Source organism: Pteropus alecto, unplaced genomic scaffold, assembly GCF_000325575.1.
Source record: "Pteropus alecto unplaced genomic scaffold, ASM32557v1 scaffold74, whole genome shotgun sequence".
Lineage (NCBI taxonomy): Eukaryota > Metazoa > Chordata > Mammalia > Chiroptera > Pteropodidae > Pteropus > Pteropus alecto.
In genome coordinates, this window is record NW_006436291.1 from 6,238,131 (window position 1) to 6,250,421 (window position 12,291).

Consider the following 12,291-nt stretch of genomic DNA (forward strand, 5'->3'; position numbering starts at 1 on the left):
GAGACCTGTGGGTCCCATTGTAGGTAGACATGAAAGTCTAAGTAACAGATGCTGTTCTGTCCCTGGCTAAATGCAAAAAACTCTACCCCAGTTACCTAAAAAGCTGGGGACGCAGAGGTGGCCAGTGTCTCCCGGAGGCACTCTGTGAGTTTTCCTCTGTAGAATCCGTCACGCCTACTGGGAAATCATTCAGAGTGAAAACCACGTGGGCGACAAACAGCCCGTCTAAGAGGATACGACTTGAACATTGTCTTTAGAAGGGACGCCTCTGGGATGAAGGTGCCTGAGACACACACTCACACACGCGTGTGCGTTACATGTTAATTCTTCCCCCGAGGCACAGTAGCTCCTGCAGCCCCTCACGCTTCTGTCCCCCAAAACTGCACTCAACACACGGGCCAGAAGTTCAACAGCGCAACACGGTGAAAGGGGAGAAGGTCTCAGAGGAGAAGGGACGGACTGCAGAGTCCTGTGGATGCCGGGAGGCCACGCACTAATTCTTCTCTGAGAGCGTTTGAGGTGGCTTTTCCAGCCTGGCCCAGCCAAGCGGCAACGACAGGGACGCAGAGAGAGAATTTTGCCTTTTTAATTTTTTTTTTTTTTTGGCCAGGACACTTATTCTCACCCTTGCACCCCCCTCTCCTGTTCTAGACGGCTGCTCTGGCCTCGATATGGAACCTGCACTGTCCCTTGGTTGGGACGCCTGTGTCCAGACAAACGAACATTGCCTTGTCTTCAGGAGACGCCCTCTGGCCACTGGAACCACTCTCGTGCTGTCCTGCCGGTCCCACCAGCTCACCCCGGGGTACTCAGGAGATGCATGAGTGAAGGGCACATGGCTGCCAGCCCCTGGGACCACACGGCTCATCATTCACCCTGTACATACATGTGCGGGGGGCCACCAGAGCCATCGATGTTCCTCCACAAGGTCCAGAGAGCAGGGGACTGGCCCAAGGTCACTGAATTGGGCAAGAGTGAAACTAGGCCCAGAATCCAGGCATCATCTTCCCCAAGTCTCTCAGAACTGAGCAGAACCCAGCTGTTGGGGAGGAAACTGCCCCTTTCTGCTACTTCCTTATTATCCACTAATAACAGAAGTTATCAGCACAAACTTTCAAAACAGCACAAAAGGCAGAGTGATTGCGCTTCCGGTTGGGGAGGAAGGGACGAAGGAAAGAGAAACTTTATACATAATCATTTTTGATATCAAATGAGAAATGCAGGTGACGAACAGGGGCCAGAGCGTGGCACGTTTGTTTAATTTAAGGCCTGGCAGCAAGGGGCAGCTTCCACGGCAGCCGTAATAAATTACATACAAGTGCCACTGAACAATAACAAAAAACTGCGGGCCATCTATTTCAGTCCCATTTACAAGAAATCAATATCAATACTTAATGCAATACTGGTGAAAAATGAGCAGAGATATAGAAAGCATAATAAACCAGGAATGAGAGGCTCATAGTGTTCCACTTTGGAAGAAAAAACTGTCTATATTTTCATGTTGAGGGATATTTCACCGAAACCATGTGCTGGAGGAATGAAGGTTGGCCAGATTTAAGTTTAAAATCACTTCTTTATTAAATTAAGAAAGTTCTTTAAACTGTGGATTACTAGCTGGGTAAAATTCATACCTTCAGAAGGAGGTATCTCACCCTTCCTAACGTCGGTCATCAAATTTTCTTTCTTATAAATAGCCTTAGTTTCATTATGTACATTTCCACAACATTGATGCTCATTAGCCTAGCTTTGGGTTTGGGGCAGACAGGAAGAACTAATATCTACTTATTCTTGACATCAAACCAGGTAAGCGCGGGCATCCAGGTGAGAGACGGGGGAGGTAAGCCACCCGAGGCCCAAGTACACCTGTGCGCACACATAGCACATCCAAGAGTTCTACCCAAAATGCAGGGCCCACCAGAGATGTGACAAGCAGATGTCTGGCACTCACTCTAGACACCTGTGGCCGTTCAGCTTGACCAGAATTAAGGCCGCCATTAGACACCCCAGCAGCAGGCCCGCAGCTGGCCAGGAGCCAGACCCTCCAAGCCACCCTGAGCAGAACGGTATTCCCTCTCCACGAGCAATGGTTTAGCGATCGGTATCCACCAAGTGAGGCGTGAATGGAAAATTGTTTCATTTCTCTGAACATCATCGCCAACAATGCAACACCAAACGTCCCTTCCTTGTGAGAAGCATATAAGGGCCCGCTGGGAAGATTCTAAAACTTTCAGATTATTTCGGTTGTTAAAACTGCATTCAGTTTAAAACTCCAATCTCATACACAACTCGAAGCTTCCTCCTTGCCCAGCGTGGTCAGGCTTATGGTTCCGGGGTCTCAGGGAGGAGCAGGTGTGCTCTGCTACTTCCCTCCCTTCTCTCCTCAGAATGGGGCACGTGCCACCTCCAGGGCACCTCTCCCCCCTTCTCCTGGCTCTCCTCCAGGAGGCCGTGTGGAGGTGCAAACCCAGGGAGTCTGGCTCCAAGGACAACGTCCTTATACCCTGTCCTTCTGCCTCTCTGCAGGCCCTATCCTGGAGAGGCAGCCAGGCTGGGTATCGGACCCACAAGGGTAGGGCTGGAGTCTGGGGAAGCAGCTCAGCCTCATTCAGTGAGAACAGCCAGCTAAGTTCCCAGTTAAAAGTTCCTATCTGCCACTTCCATATGACTGAACTTTTGTGAAGGAAGAGATCACTGTGGACTGAGGTCATCAAGAAGGGCTTCTTGGAGGAGGTGAGTTCCCACTGGATCTTACTGCTTTCTGTATTGCTTACTGCATGTCAGTTGCTGTTCTAGAGACTCGGCATTTCTGAACACATTTCTTCCTTTCAACAACCTCATGAGGTAAGAGCCCCTGCTACTCCCGCATTGCAGATGAGGACGCCGAGGCCCAGCATGTTTAGCCAAGTAGCTGGGGTTACACGGCTCAGATATGAATTCAGAAAGCCTTGTTCCGGCATCTTTGTCCACCGTCACGCTCATCCCTGGGCCCTGAAGGATACGGAGCCATGAGGGGAAGAGGGGCTTGGGAGCAGGCTGCTCACCACCCAGCATGATCAGAGCACCGAGCGTGGGCGTGGGGGAGGAAGCGGGGTTATCATGGGTGAAGCCATTAGGAGACAGTCCGAGGCCTCGTACGCTTTACACACTGCCAGGCATTCTCCTGCACACAGCGGGGGTCGCTGGGGTGCGACATGGTAAGGTCCGCACGTCGGGAAGATTCTCCAATGGCCGGTCTGCAGGGTGGAGAGGTGGAGGGAAGGACTAGACGTGAGAAGCTGAGCTGGAGGCTGCTGGGCCTGGCGGGGAGCGCGTCGGCGGGAACAGGGAGGCAAGGGGTGGGCGTGAGGGACTAAGAGGGTTTGGTGCTCAAAGGAATACAGAGCGAGGAAAGGAAGGGGACCGAGGATGCCTGAGGCTACCTGCGTACATGACTGAAACGGCATCACGCACCGGCACAGGCGGAGATGCAGGCTGGAAGGGGCCCAGAGAGAATGTGATGGGTACCAGCCAGGACAACGTGACTTTGAAGAGAACCTGTAGATCATCCAGGTAGACGCGGCCAGGATGGCTGGAGCTAGAGATGCCGCCCTGAGGTCCTCAGTGTCCCAAGCCCGTGGAAGTCGGGCTGCGGATGGACACGTCCAGCTCGACCTCAGTGAGACTCTGCCTTCTCTGAGGGGAGCGCTGTCCGGCGCCACACCCGGGCCATCTGCAATTCCAGGAAGTCCTTTTGGCTCTCACTCTCTGTGTCTCGCACGTGTCAGAGTCCCCCACCGGGAAGAGGAGAGCGACGCCGAGTGTGGCCCCTGGCCCTCCGTGCCAGCGCCTCTCTCCTTCCCAGCGAGCAGCGCTCTTGTCTGCTCGTTCCTTTGGTTTCGTTTGCCATCTTCCATTTACCTGCCCACAAAGTAACCTTTTCTCAAGCTACTCAACACTTAAATGAACACAATGATCCAAAGACACCGGAAACAACATCCCAAGCCTCCTCATTCTGGCTGGTTTTCCTCTGGAGACACGTGCTGTTGGTAATCGTGCATTCGTTCACCCGTTGGTCCTTCGCTCCTTCGGCAGCATCCCCCGGGCACGAGAGGATGCGGTTACTTCCACCTGCGAACCAGCGGCACAGCCGAGCTGGCGCTTTGCAGAGACTTGAAGTATGGAGGAAGGGTGTTCATTAATCAAATGACAGGGGAGAGTGTCCCATCCAGAGAGACCAAGTGAGCAAAGTCAGGGAATGGCAGCCAATGGCAGGCTTGAGAAAGGTAGGAGTTAGAGGGTCATGGTGTATTCGTGAAAAACGAGATGACCATGCTGCCAACTGCTGTTCCCTCTGACAAATTCCTCTTCATCACGAAGTGCCAATTCAGGCATCACCTCCTCCAGGAAGCCTTCCTGCCAGGCAGAATTGAACTCTCCCTTCTCTCTGTCTTCACAGCCCTGTTCACGCAGGGATTCCTCACACGTCTGGCAGGGGCATGGAGATGGATTTACCTCCACGGGTTGAAGTCCAAGCTTTTGCAGGGCACAGAATGTGTCCCATCCTTTGTAGCATCCTCGGCCTCTAGCCCGGGCCTGAGGAGGAGCTGTGCACAGCCAAACATCCCAGCTATGCCCCCGGGGGCTGGCTGGGAGGATGACAGGAAGCCGCCACCCTGAAGGCCTGAGCCACAGGCAGTGCACAGTAATGGCAGTTAGATGACCAGGAAACGTTCGCTGCATCACAGGTGAGTCTGTAACACCCCGCCCCTCTGCCGACTGGAACATTTCAGAGACACACTGGACGAGAAAGGCCTCAGAGGTGAAGACGGCTCTCGCTCCCTTCACCCTAAACTCATGGAGAGGCTTAGGGAGTAACTGGGAAGAGAAAAATAATTTTTAAACATCTCTCCTTTTGTGCCTTTGTTGTCAAATGAGGCTGTCACACTTTTTGAAATGCTCTAAGCCAGTGTGCATAGCCATTGCTGCAGAAAACGGTGTGAGGGAGGGGTGGGGTCAGTATGTGAGCGTGTGTGAGTGTGTGTCACCTCTATCTGTTCTTCAGCAATTAAGTAGCCCAAAGCAGGTGGCTTTGAAGGTGAATTCATTCTCTGCTGCGAAAATCTAGTGATTCAGACTCTGAGCTGTGGTGTAGCAGGAAGATGTTTCAGGTCCAAGGCCAGGCGAGTAAGAAATGTAACTTGTGCTTAATGTAAGTGAACTTCATCTCTGTCTTGAGCCTCCATGTCCCTGACACTCATTTGCAGCCAACTCAGCGCCAGTTTCATCACCCCAGGTAGCTGGGGCTGTGCTAGGCTTACCTGCGGCCGAGGGGCTGGTCCTGGCTGCTGGCCTCTCACCATAAAGCCACCGACATGTCCTCAATCCCCTGCGATCTCAGCTCCTCGGCCACGCCCATGGGCCCACGGAGGACCCTGCTTCGCCTGCTGCGTCCCAGCTCATCCCATGGTCTGTCTCCCTCGCTCTCCTCTCCCCCCACCAACACCCGTCCACCCTCCAGCTCCCGTCAGCGCTCAGAGTCATCTGGCCGCTTCTGCACCAAGCGGGCCACTCACACTCCCTGTGCCTGGGCACCTGATGCCTGGCTATTTCTTCCCCAGGTTCCAGCACCATGATGAGAAAAAGGCCAGCTCTAGGATCCCACCTGCTCCGCGGGCCTTAGCCCAGGGACTGGAGGTTTGGGTCCCATCTGCTGTCAGTCCCCGCATCTGGGGAGGGGTCGACATACCCCTCCCTTCCCAGGAGCATGGAGGCTCTCTCCCCCTCTCACTCCTCTTCCCGGCCACCCAAAAAGTTAACTGGTCACGGGGTAGGAAAACTGGCTTTGCTTGATTTGCATTCTTTCAAATAAATTCTTGTGCTCTGACCTTGACTGCTGGAAGACAAAGCTGACTGTTTGACTGTTTGCCCTTCTGCTGCCTGTCTTGGGGGATGGGAAGAGGGTAGCAAGAAATGACAGGGAACGAGGTGTGGTTGAGATCACAAACTACTAGCGCTCCAGGTGGCTTCCTGGGTTTATCAGATGACCCAGCCCCAGCACTGACTTAGAGGCCTGGCTACCGCCTGGCATGGGTGGGGAGCACCCAGGGGCCTCACTGCTGCTCCTTCCAACCTGCGACACCAGGACAAGCATCTCCTCCCCTCGGCGCCTCAGGCTCCTTATCCGGATCAGCACCGGCTTCCCCCAGGATGCTGGTGAGAGGGAAGTGACTTACAAGGGACTCAAAGCCCGGGACCTGGAGAGAGCCGCCGAGACTCCCCGTTTGCCACACCTGTGTTTCCCCCACGTGATGTCTCACCCCAGGGACAGCTGGAGAGAGAAGGCGAAGCATGGGCCTCCTCTGAAAAAGCAACTCTGCCCCTCCTCCTGGGACCACGGACCCCGATTTGAGCAGCCAGCTGCACGAAGCGCCCGATTCCTTTCAGCAAGGCTGGGAATGAGCCTGAAGCACACAGAAGACGCCACCACCAGCAGCGTCCCTGAAACCTCCTGCCTTCCCAGGTGCCACCCACCCTTTTGGCCTCATTCCAGGGGACAGCACCCAACGTGTGTCTCATTTCAAGGAAGCCAAAGTGAGAGCTTCCTGGAGAGTCGGGGGGTCCCTTCCGGGGGCTCAGTTTGCGTCCACGGGGGCCTCGGTCCCAGGGCCACTCGGTCTCTCCATGTGTCTCAGCGACTGAGCTGTTGCTTCTCAATGGATTCAACTTCCTGATCCGTCTGCTTCCTTTTCCAGGAAGTCCCATTGGGGCGGGGGGCAGGACTTCGGAGACAGCCATTACCCCACTGCCGTCCCTCTCAGGGATGGGCCACGGGCCTGCATGTTATCCCGTGTCGTCGATGGATGGTGGCCACGGAAATGCTCTGTCGTGGGGTGGTCAGTGCACTAGGTGCCATGACAGAGTTCACCAGCACTGGACATCTGCTCATCCGGGACACTGGTGAAAGGTGAACTGTTTCTTGCTTGTTTTGAAGAAGGCGTGAGAGAGCAGGTGTAAAAATACTTCATAAATTGCAAATGCTAAATAATGCCATCCCTCCAAAAGATGTCAATGTCCTAATCCCTGGAACCCACGCTATCTCATTTGGCATTAAAAAAAAAAGAGGGGGTGGTCTTTAGAGGTAGTGTTAAGTCCAGAATCTTGAAGATGGAGAGATCATTCTGGGTGATTTGGGTGCCCCCTAAATGCAATCACGCATATCCTCATATGAGGGTGGCAGAAAAATACTTTACACTGACACACAGAGGCAGAACTGAAGCAATGTGGCCACAAGCCACGGACCGCTGGCCGCACCCAAGGCTGGAAGAGGCGTGGACTGGGCCCTCCTGTGCAGCCCGCCAAGGACCCTCCGCCCTGTCCACACCTGGATGTGGGCCCAGCGAGGCTGGTTTGGGCTTTCTGGCCTCCAGAACTGTGAGAGAAAAAGATGTCTGTTGTTTTAAGTCGCCAAGTTTGGGGTCGCTTGTTACAGCGACCCTAAGACACTAATACAGTGCGGACACAAAAAAGAAATAACACTCGCTAAGAAACGATGTTCACAGAGATGAGAAAAGGGTCTGAGTGTGTGCGGAACGGTGAGACCCATCCTTGCCCAAGCGGACCAGCTAGGGCCAAGCCGGGGGCGATCAGCTAAGAGAAGGGGATACCCCACAGATACAGACGTTTCTCTACGACCCGTCCCTCCACATCTAGAGTGAAAGAAAACCAGAGATTAAGCCGCCTTTGCTCTGCCAAATGAAGGGAGCTGGCTGGTTTTGCACCTGACTCGAGCCCCTCGATTGTAATCGCAAAGCCGTGGCCTCCATCAGTGCATAATCCTTAGCAGTCGGCATCTCGTGGGCCCCCAAACCCTGAGATTTTTGTAACAGGTCTCTGGAAAAGCACGTCCAGTGCCCCTTAGGAAACTGGGGAGAAAAGGGTTGCAGCGAGAAAGTCCCCTCATCCGGTTCCTCGCTCCTCAGTGGCCACAACCCACAAGGAGGAGGTAAGGCCTGGACCCGTGAGAACACACGTGAGCGCCCAGAACCATCTCTCCTCCGCTTCCCAAAGTCCCATGAAGTCCCATCCTGGCTTCCGGAAACACGCTCCAGCTGAGCTCCAGTGCGACTCAGTTTTTGTTACTTCCTGAGCGTGACTAATCCAATTTGTCCTTTCCCTGCCACATACGCGAGTCCTTCCCACTCTCCTCTGTGCTCAAAGAGTGGCCTATGGTGCAGCAAGAAATCCATGCTGATCAATTTGGGGCAGGCTGCATAAGGAAGGCAAATTACACGCACAGGAGTTAGGGATAACCATGATTAATCCTTTGGCCAGGCAGAGCCCTGATTCCCATCATGCCCTTGGCCAGCTCCGAGGTGACAGGGCTAAGGACAACACTTTTGATGGCCTCGGCGCCTGGCCATTCATTACCGTGATGTCCCCATCACTGAGCCTACTGATGAGATTATTGATCCCAGGAAATAATTACATGAAGCGCACCGCGGTGAGCGTGGGCCATTGTCTTTGTAAGTATTTATTGGCAAGGGATGTAAGCTTTTCGTCATTTGAGAAGAGCCTCACTTTTATGAATTAATTGATGACACCTTTTCAAACTAACAATTGGTCCCTTCACTGGGAGAAAAAGCGGAGGAGAGGGGAGCAAAGAACAGGGAGAAGGACCAAACCCCAACGTGCATGAAAGGCCGAGAAAAACGGGAATGCGGCACCCAGTAGATGGTGCTGTAATCAAATCCTAAAACCTGTTACACCAGATGTTCGCGAACGTGTTTGGGGAAGGGAGGCCAGTGGGAAGCTGGTTAGAATTAAAGGTACACGGTTCAATAGTGTCAGCCATGTCCCCCATTTTAGATACAGAGATGACGATGATGATGGTGGTGGTAGGAGCAAGGCCACCTTCCAGAAATCGCGGCCTCTGAAGGGGTCCACGCGAGGAGACGGTGGGTGATGACGGCCCCCAGCCCCGGCGCTGGTCTCACGGCAATCCCAGGAAAACCCACGGAGAGCGAAAAGGCCCTTTTCCTCCTGAATATGGAAGCCACACCTAAAGACATATTTAATTCCACCCCAATGAGTCACTTCTATACAAATGTCATTTGTATACATTTTCCCCACTCAAAGAAATGTGTCTACGGAAAAACGGTCCCGGGATTTCTGAAGTCAATACCTGGAACGAAGCAAGGTGAGGAGCCGAGTGTGCGAATGAACAGCCCCTCGAAACACCTGCCGCCCCGCTGGCTCACTCCGGAGGCCGTCCAGACCCGTGTGGATCCGGCTCGTCTTCAGAGGGTTGGGGCCCCTCAGCCGGGGGTGAGATGTGATCTCGAAAACGCCTGGTGAAAGCCGGTCGTTCTGCGGGAAGGAGGGGAAGCGAGGGAGAGCCGGTGTCAGAAGCCCGGCCTGTGGGGGCCTGACTGTGGATTTGCACACGCGGGGTAGTACCTCAGTGTGTGCTGCATCCTGTACCTCCTCAACGGCCGCCTCTGACTCCCCTGTGGGCTTTGCCAGGCATTCAGTGACGCTGGAAGCGCCAAGCCATCTTCACTCGGACGGAGAAGCCTCCCCCACACCCAGCGCCCAGCTTCAGTCTCGAGGCTGGCTAGGTGACAAAGGCCACCCTCCCAGGAAAGCAGCCCCCTTTTGCAAGGCGTTCTGAAGGTGTTTAGGAAAAACCGCAGGAATAAAGGTCAAAGCCAGGCCCCTAAACTGCTGAGCAGTGGTCTGATTCCTCGGGACAGTGCTGGGCTGTACACAGACAGGGGTTTGAGGCTTCACTGGGGGTGGGAGGATGCTGGAGCCATGTTAAGCTTGCATGGAGAGGCGATGGCCCAGCTGACCGTGGTCCCATCTCGGAGGCAGAAGGAGGCAAACCTTGAGCTTGACCCTGAAGGCCCAGTAGAATGTGACTGGTAGAGGGGAGAGGAAAGGATCAGGAAGGGGGTTCAGGCAGGAGTGGGGACAGATCAGTAAGGGGGTGGGTGACACGGGTCACGCTGGGCACCAGGAGGAGTGGATCCCACTCAAAGGCAGAAGGAAAGGCTCAGAGCAGAGACCCCACAGGACAGAGGTCTGAGCAGGAAGGCGCACCTCCCCACCCCCAATTCCCCACCTGGAACACACTGGCAGGTCCCCATGGGGCTGGCACCGTGTGCCTCCCATAGGCCACCATGCTGCTAATGTCACAAACTCGCTGTGAAAACCACGTAAAGCACCACAGGGCCAGGCGGCGTGCCTGCACCGCGAAGCCAGCCCTCGCCCTTGCCACGGTCAGCGAGTCCCCTCTCTGCAGGGAGCAGCACGGACCCATTAGAGGAGAATTTTCCTCCCTAGCTCCTCTTCCTTTCCGCATAATGGACTCTCCGTGGTCGCTCCCTCCTGCTCGGCGTGGCGCGGTGGGATTCGGCGGCCGCCAGCATGCAGCTCTGCCCTGACTTCGCCACCATCTCCCGCGGCCCTCAGGGGCAGCAGCAATGCCAGCCAAGAGCTCTTCACCGACAGGACTGAAATAAATGAGCTTTTTTTCTAATTGAAAAAAAAATATAACAAATCAGATGTTCAAAACGAGAGGGAGAACCCAGGAAGCCAGCCTCAATGTAACGGCTGCGCGGAAACATGCAAATGTCAAAGCTGGCCAGACCGGAACCCAGTCTTTACTGAACGTGAGCGCCTGAGCAGCCTGTGATGCAGCATCTGCACACCCTGATCCCCGTTTCCACCCCGGCTCTGGACACAAGCTCTCTAAGCAGTGTGGCCAGCATGGTCCTGTCACGAGGGCGCGACCTGCCCCACCCTTTGTGGACGGGTCCTTCCAGCATCGACCAGGAAGAGCTAGGGCGGGCCTGGGCCTTCGGAGGCCTGTAGGGTAGGGTGAGCCCATGTGATGGTTAATTTTATGCGTCCACTCGACTGGACACGGAGTGTTCAGATTAAACGTTATTTGGGGGCTGTGTCTGGGAGGGTGTTTCTGGATGAGATTAATATTAGAATTGACAGACTGTGTCAAGTAGACTGGACTCCCCAGCATGGGGGCACCATCCAGTCCTCTGAGGGCCTGAATGGAACAAAAGGCAGAGCAAGCGAGGATTTGCTCGCTTCCCGCCAGCCCGCTTGGGCTGGGACGTGAGTCTTCTCCCGCCATCGGACCGGGACGTACACCATCGGGTCCCCTGGTTGTCGGGCCCTCGGCCTCTCCCGGGGCTCCGGCTTCCACACAGCAGATCGTGGGACTTCTCGGCCTCCACAATTGCAAGAGCCAGTTCCTCATAACGAATAAATGCGTATCTCCTCTTGGTTCTGATTCTCCCGACCGACTTGGCACACGACAGACACCTGCAACACAACCAGCAGTTTATCCCGGAGAACCGACCAAAGACGGACCTCGCGGGCAGTTTCATCTCAGTCACAAACCCGTCCGTTTAGCTGCTTCTCCACAAAGCCACGAAAACCTGCTCAGGGGCCTCTCCGGCACCCAGGACACCTGCTGCACATGGATCCGGGAACGGAGAGGGCACTGAGCTCACCGCAGGGATCAGGGGTCCGTCGACGCCCCCTCTTTCCAGAGGCGTCACCCATCAGGCAGCATCTCCTCCCCTGCGTTGCCGGCGGGGGCGCGTTGGCAAAGGTCTGAGAGCTCAGGGAGCAGCAGATGAAGGGGTGGGAGGGAGGGGGCGGGGTCTGTCCACTCCCACTTCCTTCCCGTCCTCCGGCACGCCCAGGACTTGGTATGGCGGCTCGTTTTCATCGAGTAAATATGTGCACCATTGCCTAAACATTTTGGGCATTTATGGAGTCAAAGAAAACTGCCGTAAAGTCAGAAAACTTTTTCATAAATCACGTTTCCACGCGTAACACTTGTCGCGTTCCGGACTATTGACCCACAGATAGGTTTCCTTGGGCTCCAGATTTTCATTTAATCCGCACCGAGTTCTCGCTAGTAAGGGTTTTCAGCAGCTGTTAGAGTAGGTTCCGAATGCACTACATCTGCACTGGGAGGGGGGACGTTGCCAAAAACCGTAATTATGCCTGATAGTTCTTACCGATGACTACTTTCCTAGTACTCATTTCTTATGAATCCACCACTTTAACGAAGTGCCCGGAACAACTTGCCCATGATTATTTTAATGCCGTGTTTCGTTTTTCTTTGCCTTCCTCAAGGCACCCAAAGGCCACGGGCCACGACCTCTGGCAGTGCAGGACAGTGGGCGCCAGCTGACTCGCAGGCACCCGGAAATGGACTGGTCCCTTCTCTATTCTGAGCATCAGTCCTAGGTTTGTAAAACTAGGTAAACTGCAGACATA